A 12,179-nucleotide genomic window follows, 5' to 3' on the forward strand; every position below is an offset into this window, starting at 1 on the left:
TAATTCACTACCTTTATCGATAAAGGAAAGGTTCAATCAAATTAATCGTTTTAATTAAATTTCGTCGTTAAAATGTATCATTGTACATAAAGCTATGTATGTGTGTATAACTTATTTTCACAGGTTTGTTAAATATTTACTTTTAATTTACAAATTATTGTATAGTCCAATTAAAATAATATAAGTATCGAAAATTCTTTATTTCATTTAGCTTATTGAACTAGCTAGAATCTGACCTAGGTATTAAGTAAGAAATGATATCGCCCGTAAATATTCTACTGGGCCTTCTCTTTAGTGGAGATTATAATAGGGAAATAAGTGCAGTACATAAGTTTGAAAGAGTTGCACCAGACACCTGAGCAGTTTGTTGTGTAAATTGTCTTGGAACTCCAGGAACTTGATACTACTTTGCTGAGCACTTTTCTAATGTAAATAGGATTTATGTTTTAATAAAGGCTAGAAGTGGAAACAATTATAATAAACAAACAAGGTGTGAATTACGTATTTACTCCGCCACATACTGACGCTACCAGTGATATGAAAGCCAAGGTCTTTATATCAAAATTATAATTTAATTGTTATGTAATAAGCGAGGAGGATCGATGACCTGAAGAAGGTACCACACTGGATGCAGAAGTCGGACCACAACTTTAACGTACCAACGTATTGACCTATATTCAGCATTGAATAACTTTTGGTACGTGGCATATGATATACTTATGTTGCAGTCATTCCCATATTACATTGTGGTAGGGCTTTGTGCTAGCCCATCTGGGTAGGTACCACCCAATTATCATATATTCCACCGCCAAACAGCAGTACCCAGTAATGTTGTGTTCTGGTATGAAGGATGAGTGACCCAGTATAACTACAGGCACAGGGGACATAACATCTTAGTTCCCAAGGTTAGTGGCACATTAGCGATGTAAGAAACGGTTAATATTTCTTACAGCGCCATTGTCTATAGGCGGTGGTGACCACTTACCATCAGGTGCCCCATTTGCTCGTCCACTTACCTATATCATTAAAAAAATGTTTTTTTTTTGTAAATTAATTAACTTAGAGACCAGTATTCATAGGCCACTTTAAGAAATGTTACTTCATCAACGCGTTGACAACCATGGGAACTAATTAAACTGGGTTACTCCTATAAACCGGAACATCAATACATAGTTCTGTTCTTTAGCAGTAGAATGATATAATTAACCACCGGGTCACGGAGCCCTAACCGGTTAGAAATTTAATTTCAAAATAAAGTATTTTAGCAAATAAATCGTATTGAGAATACTGGCTTGGGGGAGTGTCGGCTGCCGTGACGAGCTTAACCGCAGTAATAAAACAATGAATATAATGCGATTCATTTAAATAAAATCGTATTTTTATTACAATTAATTTTATTTAAGTCACTTGGTGTTACGTCAGTTATGTTAATTTAATTTACATTCGAATATCAATTGGATTTGCGTGTTTTTTTGTTTTTTATTAATTTATATCTTCGACAATTGTTTACTCGTATTGTGTTTTTTAAGAAAATATATACGACGCAAAATATCTTGCTGATACAAATATTTAATTTTTCCTAATAAAAATTTTATTACAATTACTTACAAGTATATACAAAGCTTTTATAAAGACGTTTGTAACGTGTAATTAAATAAGCATTAGATTACATAAAATTCTATATTTACATATTAATAACTAGTTGTCAATCGCGACTTTGCTCGCGTTTTAGGGGTTGATCATCAGTTAGGTATAAAAAGTAGTCTATATTCTTTTCTGTAGTTCAAGCTTAAGTATACCAAATATCATCAAATTCAGTTCAGTGGTTTCGCATGAGAGACAGACAGATAGAGTTACTTTCGCATTTGTAATGTTGTATAGACTTAATACGTAAGTACAGAAATAAATAATTGCTGATACAATTTGTTATAATTAATCATTAAGACGAGGCTCTCGAGATCAACTGAGATATATTTAGAAATTACAATTATACCTATACAGATTAAATCCTTCCACAGAACATAAACACAATGAAGGTGACATATTGATATCGATCAAAATCAAAATATACTCTATTCAAGTAGGCTTTACCGGGCACTTTTGAATCATTTTAAACAACTGTATTAAACGTTAATCTACCACCAGTTCAGAATCTAGATTCTACCGAGAACCGTCAAGAAACTCGGTAGTAACTCTTTTCGGATATTTGAAATAGATTATGTTAGTTAAGTACAATTATATTATATATAATACAACCTGCCCAAAAGTTAACAATCTGTTGTTGTAATAACATCACGCTTGCCACAAGGTATAATTATTCTCTTAAAACATATAATACGATTGGAATCCTTATCGGTTCTTGTATAAAGACTAATTGATAACAAAATCGGCAATTTGACACGATCGGAGAGTTGAGGCGGAGACTCGGCCATACGCGCATCTTTCAAACTCAGGACTACTAATAAAAATCTCTTGACCGAAAATCCCAAAAACTTATGGCCTCGGGATCTTTTATTTGGAATCTCCAGCCTCAGTATATGCTAGCTATTAGACCAACGAGAATATAATAAGGGCTCTAATATGTAATGTATAATATGTAGATAATGAATATTTCATATATAAATACATTACATCTTGTTTCTTATGAATCATTGTCATAAATAAGCGTATTAATTACGCATGACCGTAATTAAGTAAGCATGATCTTTTTTCACACTAACTATTGGTTCCAAGCGATGGCACTCTTTAACGATCATAAACACACTAATCTAACGCGCGAAGGGGCGACGTCCCAGGGCGCCAAATTTGATTTTTGGGGGCTGGAATCTCCTGCCTCCCGTGCTGCTAATCCTCAATATAATATTTATACGGTTACGTTCGATCCTCGATCATATTTACGCTGTTTGATCGAGCTCTTATACAAGGTCGTCCATGGTTTAGTCAAACCTTCCCAGTCCGACCCTGGCCGAATGTAAAAACGCACCGAATGCATGTCCAGCCCGGGGCCCCTAGATGGTTAAGGCCAACATACGTACACACGAGATATTTGAAATAAAAAGCGTCTTCATATTTTATAAATTTATTACATTGCTCGATTGTATTTCCAACGTTATACTCTTATTTAAGGATTAAATTAATTAATATGTACGGAAGAGCAGCTGCCTTATACAGTCTAGATAAATGAAGATGAGGAATGCTAGCATGCGTTGGAAACAAATAAGATAGCCCTGTGGTATAAACTGCTTATAAAACAATCGGCCGATAGAGCACGCGCACTTATCAGAGCTCGTTATGTGGCGCAATTATACCTTTAACGTTTTATTTGTAAAAAAAACTATCAATATACATGTAGTTATGAAGAATTTAAATAAACGTCAAATTTTATTTCATAATTCTTTATCTGTACGATATCACACTCATTTTTTAAGTTTAATTTTTTTTTATGCGATCTTCAATTTGAGTGCAACGTAACGTTACAAAATAATACATTTCTATCGCAAAAAGGATCCCGTCTGATACATTTACCGAGTTTTTTATTGTATAATTCCTCCGCGTACAGCCTCACATATAGCTTTATAGATAAACAACATTTATATAAACTAGCAAGGAACATTACATCTTGATCAACAGATTTCATGCTTGACAGCGTAGAGACGTTTTAAGGCAAAGGTAACAATTTTTACGGCCAATATCTATAGGGGTCAATACTTTCATTAGGTTCTATGTAAAGATTAAATAATAAAAATGAGCTATAAATACAACACTGTTTTAATCTTTATTCTGATAGATATAATCTCTTACTAGTATAAAAAATTATTATAAAATCTTGTTTCAGAAATTTGATCTCTATATGCCCAAAGTATTTCAAGTGTAATTATAATAATTCTCATTCGCATTTTATTTTTTGTTTTTGATTACAGTCAAACCGGTTCTCAGTGATGAGTAAGTGAGTTTATGGAACATAAGGAAAATGCTGAGTAAACTTTTAAGTAGGTCTCGTTGTTCCAAAGAAGTGGAATGAGTCAGGGAATAATTCACTTGTAATTTAGATCATTTACATATTAGATAGTAATTAATAACGCAGCGGCTTGCAGACCGCCTTGCAAGATATATGCAGGAAAGAACAAGAGTATTATCTTGATACTTTTAAAAGAAAAAAGCTCTTATAAATGCCTCCTCTCCTATCAGCGTGTGGGATTTAGAATTAGAAGGAATCATTCCTTTATTATATATACATGTTATGAACTATATAGTTTGATTAAATTGTCAAAATTTTTGTTTAATTTTATAAAGATAGTATAAATAATTTAGAGCGTCTGATGTCGTTTCAAAATGTATCACATAAATTGAAATTCTAATAAACTACAGTTAAGTTAACGTGTCGTCGTAGCGGGTACGTATTTGTAATATATTATTATTACTATGAAATAATATATAGCGATTTCGTTGTACCAAACGTTTATTTTATTTATAATCACAATATGGCGAATGTGTTGGTTATATTAAGTTACTTATATTTATCAATTATATTTCCCTCTACAGTCAGATTTTAATACACTCCACCGGGGGATATCTCACCTCGTAACATCATAGTAAATCAATAATATAACATAACGCATTTATGTCTCAGAAAGCATGACTGTGATGGTTAGAAAAGGGCCAATGTTATTGGTTTGGTCTAACCCTGGCTTTCTTTTATTGGTTAATCGGTAGCAAAATACGTTGGCGCCATCAGCGAGACGTGTAAATTAATTCGATAACGACAAGGACGTCTTCGAGGTCACGCTATCGCTTTAATATTATAATTAATTAAAAAAAGACACGTATAATTACTACGCTGTGTTTATCAGAGTGTAAATTATTTTCACCGAATTGTTTTTCAGGAGGGAGGGTTAATGACATGTTTGTAACATTACAATTGCGACGGGAATCGTTCGTGAGAATATGTCTAATATTTATGTATTACTTATATGGAATAGTAAATATTTGTATACAAGATTTACCCAGACTATTATATGTTCTCCCTTTTGATTGAACTGCTTTGAAGATATAGTTATTCAGTCATAAGACTGTCAGAAAGAAAATTAAATATTACAATATTTCCAAGGGTTTTTATTATTATTACAGTATTTCCTTATTGAAGGTAATTAATTAAACGATATCTTAAATGTTTATTTTGAATATTACATGATTGAGAAAATAAGAATTAGCGTATGTTACAATTTTATAGTTTCGAGTGTCAAAGGTCAATGTACGTTCAATACAATTCACTAATTATTTAACAAGCTAGTTGTCGTGTTTATAAGCCTGATATGAGAAATGTCATATGCGGTGTGTTGATATGCGTTCCCAATTTTGAAACCGTTTATCCTTGTACTTGTATGCAACTCGTACTTGTCAATAAACAACCATGAAACGTAATTGGTTGAAATAAGTAAATACTGAGTTTTTTGTCAGCTCTTATCAACTGAGCTTAAATTCCAAATTCAGTGATAGCTTTGATTTAATCGTGTAAAATTAATCAGAAGTGCACGATACAGCCTGTTGAATAAAGTTTATTTTGACACGGATACAAAAGTGATTTTAAAAGCTTGTTATAAGTATATTATGATTGATTACTCCATCTCTACTACGAATCCTGATGACAAAAACGAATATAATGTCTAATGTGTGGTACCTACTCAGATCGCAACATATTGCACTAAAATCAGTTGCATTTTCTCGAGATAATACTAGTTTATACCTTCTAAGTATAAATTCTAGTAATAAGTATACTAAATATAATGTACCCGTCACGCCTCGTAGCTGGCATTGTCCCACCGGTGGCCGGCGTGGCGCATTGTTCTTACATTGTTGACCATGGCGTCTCGGGTAACAACATATTCAAAACTTTAAAACGCAATTTATGACGTCACGTATTAATCGACTTACAATTATACCTGTTTTCTTAATTAGATCGGTTTTTAATCGACAAATTGATCCAGTTCGCTCGTAATTGGAGCTGATTCTTATCGAAAGGTCTTTTCGGTCTCATGAAGATAGTTTGAATAAGTTAAATTAATAAATAAAAGGCACACGTCGCATTTTTAGTTTGAGTAATTTTTGCAGCTTAGCGTCATGAGTTTTAAGTTTTTATGTCCCTTGTGCCGTTAAATTTGTTTACGCATCCTTTAAACAGATGTAGTGTCTCTGGTGCAAGCAGAAACATCTCTAGCTCGGCCCATAACCTATCCCTAAGCTCACGTCAGTTTGCTCATTTGCTGCGTAAAAGAACAAACACATACTCGTTTCTATAAATTTAAGATAGATAAAAAAATTGAATGTACAGTCACAAAACGAACACAAAAAAATAATTATGATGGTTGCCTTCATTAATCGTTAAAGTACACAGGCAACAATAAATAACATTTCTTTTGTATACGACTCCTCAAGATTCACACGGAATAACTAATTACTGGATTATTAATTAAGCTTAACTACAAAGATTACTATACTTTGTCTTCTTTTCGCTTACGGACTAATATATTGTAAGACAGTGACAAAAACTAATTCGTTTTTACAAAATATTTACAATCATAAATTGTAAGCTACTAGCGGGAAAGGACGTTATCAGGCTATAAAAGCCAAAAGTTGAGTTCAGCGGGTTCCACAGATGCCTATTTACAGCGGTGGATAATGGCGATCATAATGATCGTCATATCTTCTATCGCCGAACAGCAAAACTTAACATTGTTGTGTGCTGGTTTAAAGCGTGAGTGACCTAGTGTAACTAAAGGCACAAGGAATATAACATCTCAGCTCCTAAGATTGGCGGTTCACTTAGCATCAGGTGGCCAATCTGCGAGTCCACCTACCTATATGATATAAAAAATCAGGAAGCCTATTTGTGATGGATTAAATTTTGTTACGATATGTGTCTCCTTCATAACCTTTTCCTCAAGAGGGGGAGGGGGGAGCTTTTGCTTTTTACTTTACGACCATAATATTCAACAATAAATCGACACAAAAAGAAACGAAACACTTTCTAATCTCCTTCTAAGTCCAGAATATACATAAATTAATTAAATAAAAGCAAAGCGATGTCGACCAGCTCCAATAGCGTCCAATAGCCACAAACAATACGCTCATATGCCAACGTCTCATGCCGTCGTACATTATATTTACAAATGTAGTTCTACAACAATGGATCATCACTTTGAATAAAGTGTCATACTGTAACAATTAAACAATTTAATAATACAGTCATTGTTTTCTTTCTGGTCGTCTATCACCAACAAATTGGCCGAAGTGCTATTTACATATTTTTTTCATTCCTCATAGGGATATTTAAATTTAAATTTATTTTATTGTCCTCTATAGTTTCATTTATAGTAATTCATAGTAATTCAATTGGTATATAGGGTGAAATCGATACCTTGAAACTTTGGTAGTTTCGCAATAATTATGTTTACAAGAATCTTGTAAAATTACGCTTTGTTTTGACTTCATAATAGAGTAACATTGAATTTTTTAAACTAGAATATATTGCACCAACTAAGTTAAAGTTTCATAAATTCAATATAAAGATTCTATAACTAAAAAAACGATATACATATGTATATACACCATCATCAAGCGCTTCCTAACTCCCATTTAGTTGAGTTGTTAAACTATTCTCTTCCATTTTTAAATCAAATCCTAATTTACTGCCTTCTTCCACAGATTATCCCTAATACAGTCCCTTCTTCCACAGACTATCCCTAATACAGTCCCTTTCAAATATTTTTGTTTCGGTTTTTACGTTCTTCTCGTAATGATGACCGTCTCTCCACATGATATGTCCATACTATGATAATCAGTTTCCTTCAGTTTTTCTACCACGGAAGCTAATTTCATAGTATTGTATTATATTTATCAAAGAGAGTAGAACTACTACTTACGTAACGGATAATAAACATTCTCGTCGATATACATATTCGATTACACCAAATTATTATTGTTTATTTATATTTAAATTATACTATTGGTATCAAATACTTAAGTAAATATAATTATTGATTATAAAGTAATTGTTGTCTATTTGTTTCGCGTAATATCAAGTTGTATTTACAAATACCCACACGAGGAAACCCATTAATATGAATGTCAATTAAAGTCACAGATCTTTCATAAAAGAAATATGATCGTATCCTAAACGTTGCAGGATAAATGTAGGCCGAGCGAGAACCAGCCGAATTCCGTAATGAGATGTCCCGCAAAATAATTTAAACATTATAAAATATGTATGACTCACCTGACCGCCGGTATCGCCTCGGGCCTAACGCAGAACGCTCGTTAACATTTATTTAAATCAAAACTTTACTTCAAGTTCACAGTCCGTAATATTTCACCTTATGTTAATTTGCGTATTGTAAACAGTTAAATAAGCTCACATATGTTATAGCGAAGCGGTTAGTTTAAATTAATAATAATTAAAGAGTTATTCGCGGAATGTGTTCGCGACGTCGTTTCGTTCGTGTCGGCCGCTCATATGCACTTTTGGGGTCACTCGGGGTCGGGTGTTTTTTTGTTCATTCAGAGCGGCGAGAAGGGACGTGCAGCGCGTGTGGCGTCCGAGCGATCACTGCCTGCGGCGCGCACGGCTCGAGGGCCGAGGCTCCGGCGGGATGCGCGCGCGCACCTCCTACTCCCCAGCCCTCTCCCGCAGGCTTTCGTGCCCCGAGATAAAACTTTATCGGCTGCGTTCCGAGAAAGCAACTCGACGCCACTCAATGCGTTATAACACCCATATCACATGCACATAATTAGCGTAAGTATGTTATTTATTTTAAACGGATCGTTTTGAACCTCGATATTAAAAGAATTTAGTTGACTGACAAAGCTTTATACGACTGTTTATGTTTATTGGTTGGGTCAATTATAAAATTTCGGATATTTTATAAGAGCAATCAGCCGAGTTAGATAGTATTTTGTCCTTTTTATGTCTCTCCTTAACAGTGATAACAATTCTTCCACTCAGAATCGTCAAGTTAAACCAGCGCATGTTATATCAACTTTAGTTATAAGTACTTCAAAAAAGCAAAGTTACAATCCATAAATGTTTAGCGACTGCTTTGCCGTTTGCCTCTCACCTATTAAACCTATGCACCTCCTATAAAGGATTTGGTCCACCACGCTCTTCTAGTTTAGTATGGTGGTACATGCATATGACGCTCACGTACTACACACTGCACATCACTACGCCACATACCTACCACTCATTCCATGACAGATAAGCTCAATAACTTTTTGAAAACCTTTATACAGAAGCAAGCTCCTAGTCTACATCGTAATAAAATAGCGACTAGAAGAAATGACCATTTAATCTTGTTTGATCTAAATACGCTTAAAATATATGGTTTTATACTTTTATTATATCAATTAAGTTTTTACAAAGAGAGTATGTAATATCGTATATTTATTAGTCACCGTTATTCGCGAGAAATTTTCGTTCGCTTCGCCCGCTTGGAATTTAGTTTGTTTGTGACGAAAAAGGCTTCAAGAATAGGTTTACAATCTTTTATCCCCAAAGTTATCCTCTCAAAATGAAATAACCGTACGTCCTTGAGGTTCCAGCTTATTTCGTACCAAATTTCATCAAAATCGATCTAGTAATTGAGCTATGAAATCGACACAGACAGCCAGGCAGACCGAGTTATATTCGCATTTAAAATATTAGTAAATATGATTAAATAATACACGTCTCTCATAAATGTTGATTCAAGTGGTTTTAAACCTCTTTAAATAAAGTATAGCCAATCCGTGAGACACGGTCCTTAATATAATCATCTTAAAAAAAATAATAACATAATGACAAAACTGCACTAAAAAATTTGTCATGCACGTAACATGGGGCAGTGGAAATGGTCCAGTGGCGTTATATATGTGAGGGTATGTACGAGTTTTACAGGACATGCCCAATATAATTATAGTTGTCAACGACGAAGTGCCTCAGTGCACTTTTTATATTTAAATTTTCGATATTTATGATGATCTTTTACACAAATTATGCATTATAATTATTTTATACTATTTATACAATTTAATTATAATTTAATAAAAAAATGTAAGTTAATCACTTGTCGAAATTCAATTCGAACAAGTGATTAATATTTTAAGTGACATAATACTTTAAATATTCAATGTTTCAATCATTATCGGAAATAATTACGATAACTATGTAACACTTGAGCGCTTAATGTGGATGTTATGAAACATTGTAACAAGCTATTTAATTTGCAGTTCTGAATGATTTTTTTTTCTATTCTACTCATACAACGATTCAGTTACGATTAAGTCAAAATTGGGTTGGAATTAGAATCAGAAACATATTATAAACGTTATTTGTGAGTAGAATTGTCTCCCAGGACGGATTATAGTGCAAAAGTACGCAAAAACTAGTGCACTTTTTATACTCACTCTCATAATATGTTTTAAAGGCAAATAAAAAGAGTTCAGGCACATAATCAAAGTGAAAACACTGCCGGACTCCGTCTCAATACAAAAACATAAAAACCGAATTAGCAGGCCGATCCGATATTGGATCCGAATGATTTTGGCACAGAGGTAGATTTTTTATCCCTAATACCAAACGCACACATCTTATTTTAAATTTTAATCAGAAAGAATTTTATTTATCGATGCTTAATTGTTGATTTTACTTGTGGTTTTTGAAACTTTTCAAAAATAAATATTGTTGTTAATATACATCATGTTGTTGCTAATATTCTTGATGCCAGTGGAAGTATAACTTTGTTAAAACGTCCCGAAGAGCCTCGAGCTCTGGTATTACAAGTAGCTCGACCAGCTCTCATGTGAAGAAGGAATGCCGCGGCCATTAAACTTTATTCAGAGGTTTTTGTTAAAAGTGTTATCTAGTAAACATTTGCATAATTTTCGTATTCCTAAACTTTAAAAAACTGGGTGGTTTCTTATATAAAACATAAGTATGTGGCCTTTTAAACCTGGTTCTGAGTCCTTCAGTGATGAAGTCAGCTCGAGAGAAAAAGAACTTAACCTTAACTTCAGACTATAACTTTACCAAAAACTAGTATTAGAATGTTGTATGATATTTACGGACAATTTAAGAATAATTCCACGGTTCTGGGTCCTGGATTCAGCCAATTGTGAGTAATTGAGCTTTTCTGTAGCAGCCTGGAGTTTGGAAATTGGCATTGTTTACATTCTAGTGCCTTAAAACACCCTAGGTCGTTGATATAGCGCTTGAAATATATCCGATCGTGTCGTATTTTCGTCCCTTTGAACGTTACGAGTAAGATAATAAGTCCACCTGTGTTTGTGTACACACTTTGCACTACATACGACACGGCCAAGAGACGCCGCTGCGACCGATAAGTCAAGGAGCAGGTGGACATCATCTTTTAACTTATAATACATATGTATGTAATTAAAACATTCTTTACATAAGTGGGTGTAAGGAAAATATATTTTAAGAATACTGTGTCAATAGGCGGCGCGGCGTGATGGCTGGTCGGCTCGAGGTCGAGTGAATCACCTATATATTACAGTAATGACAACATATTCATTACTGTTGTCTTAAGCTACAAGTATACAATAAAACAGTGATTGGGTATGTGTCGAAATTAACCTTTATCGCCACATATTAAAAAACAAAGACCTCACTCGCTTCTGACTGTTTGAACGCGGTTAACTCAAAAATTACCCAACGGATTATCATACCATTTTCATCAATGGGTTGATTTATTCAGGTGTGTCATTTGTATAAGTTTTTTTTTTATTGATATCAGTAGGCGGACGAGCAAATCGGTCACATGATGGTAAATGGTGACTACCGCCCATAGACAATGGCGCTGTAAGAATTGACTATTTAATTAACCATTCCTTACATCACCAATGCGCCACCATCCTCGGGAACTAAGATGTTACGTCCCTTGTGCCTGTAGTAACAATGGCTCACTCACCCTTCAAACCGGAACATAACAATTCTAAGTACTGCTGTTTGGCGGTAGAATATCTGATGAGTGGGTGGTACCTACCCAGACGGGCTTGCACAAAGCCCTACCACCAAGTAAAAAGTTCTGAGTAAATTGACTGAAATATCACCATGATTATTGAAGATGTCGATTGTATAAACCAATAGTCATATTATTGATATCAAATGACGTAGACGATTACTCTTA

General features: G+C 34.0%; 1 protein-coding gene across 6 annotated transcripts in view; it reads right to left on the minus strand.

The window, feature by feature from the left end:
• The window catches only part of LOC113391475 (uncharacterized protein), a 93,969-nt gene extending 85,352 nt beyond the window's left edge, over nucleotides 1–8,617 (minus strand). For 4 of the 6 annotated variants that reach the window (XR_010309316.1, XM_064216724.1, XM_026627446.2 and 1 more), the window contains exon 1: nucleotides 8,273–8,616. The gene's annotated coding sequence lies outside the window, so the exon portion shown is untranslated. Of the gene's footprint in view, nucleotides 1–8,272 lie in introns of all 6 variants that reach the window. The other 2 variants (XM_064216726.1, XM_064216723.1) reach the window with 1 other exon arrangement.
• Between the last annotated feature and the right edge of the window lie 3,562 nt (nucleotides 8,618–12,179).

Source organism: Vanessa tameamea, chromosome 13 (genome assembly GCF_037043105.1).
Source record: "Vanessa tameamea isolate UH-Manoa-2023 chromosome 13, ilVanTame1 primary haplotype, whole genome shotgun sequence".
Classification (NCBI taxonomy): Eukaryota; Metazoa; Arthropoda; class Insecta; order Lepidoptera; family Nymphalidae; genus Vanessa; species Vanessa tameamea.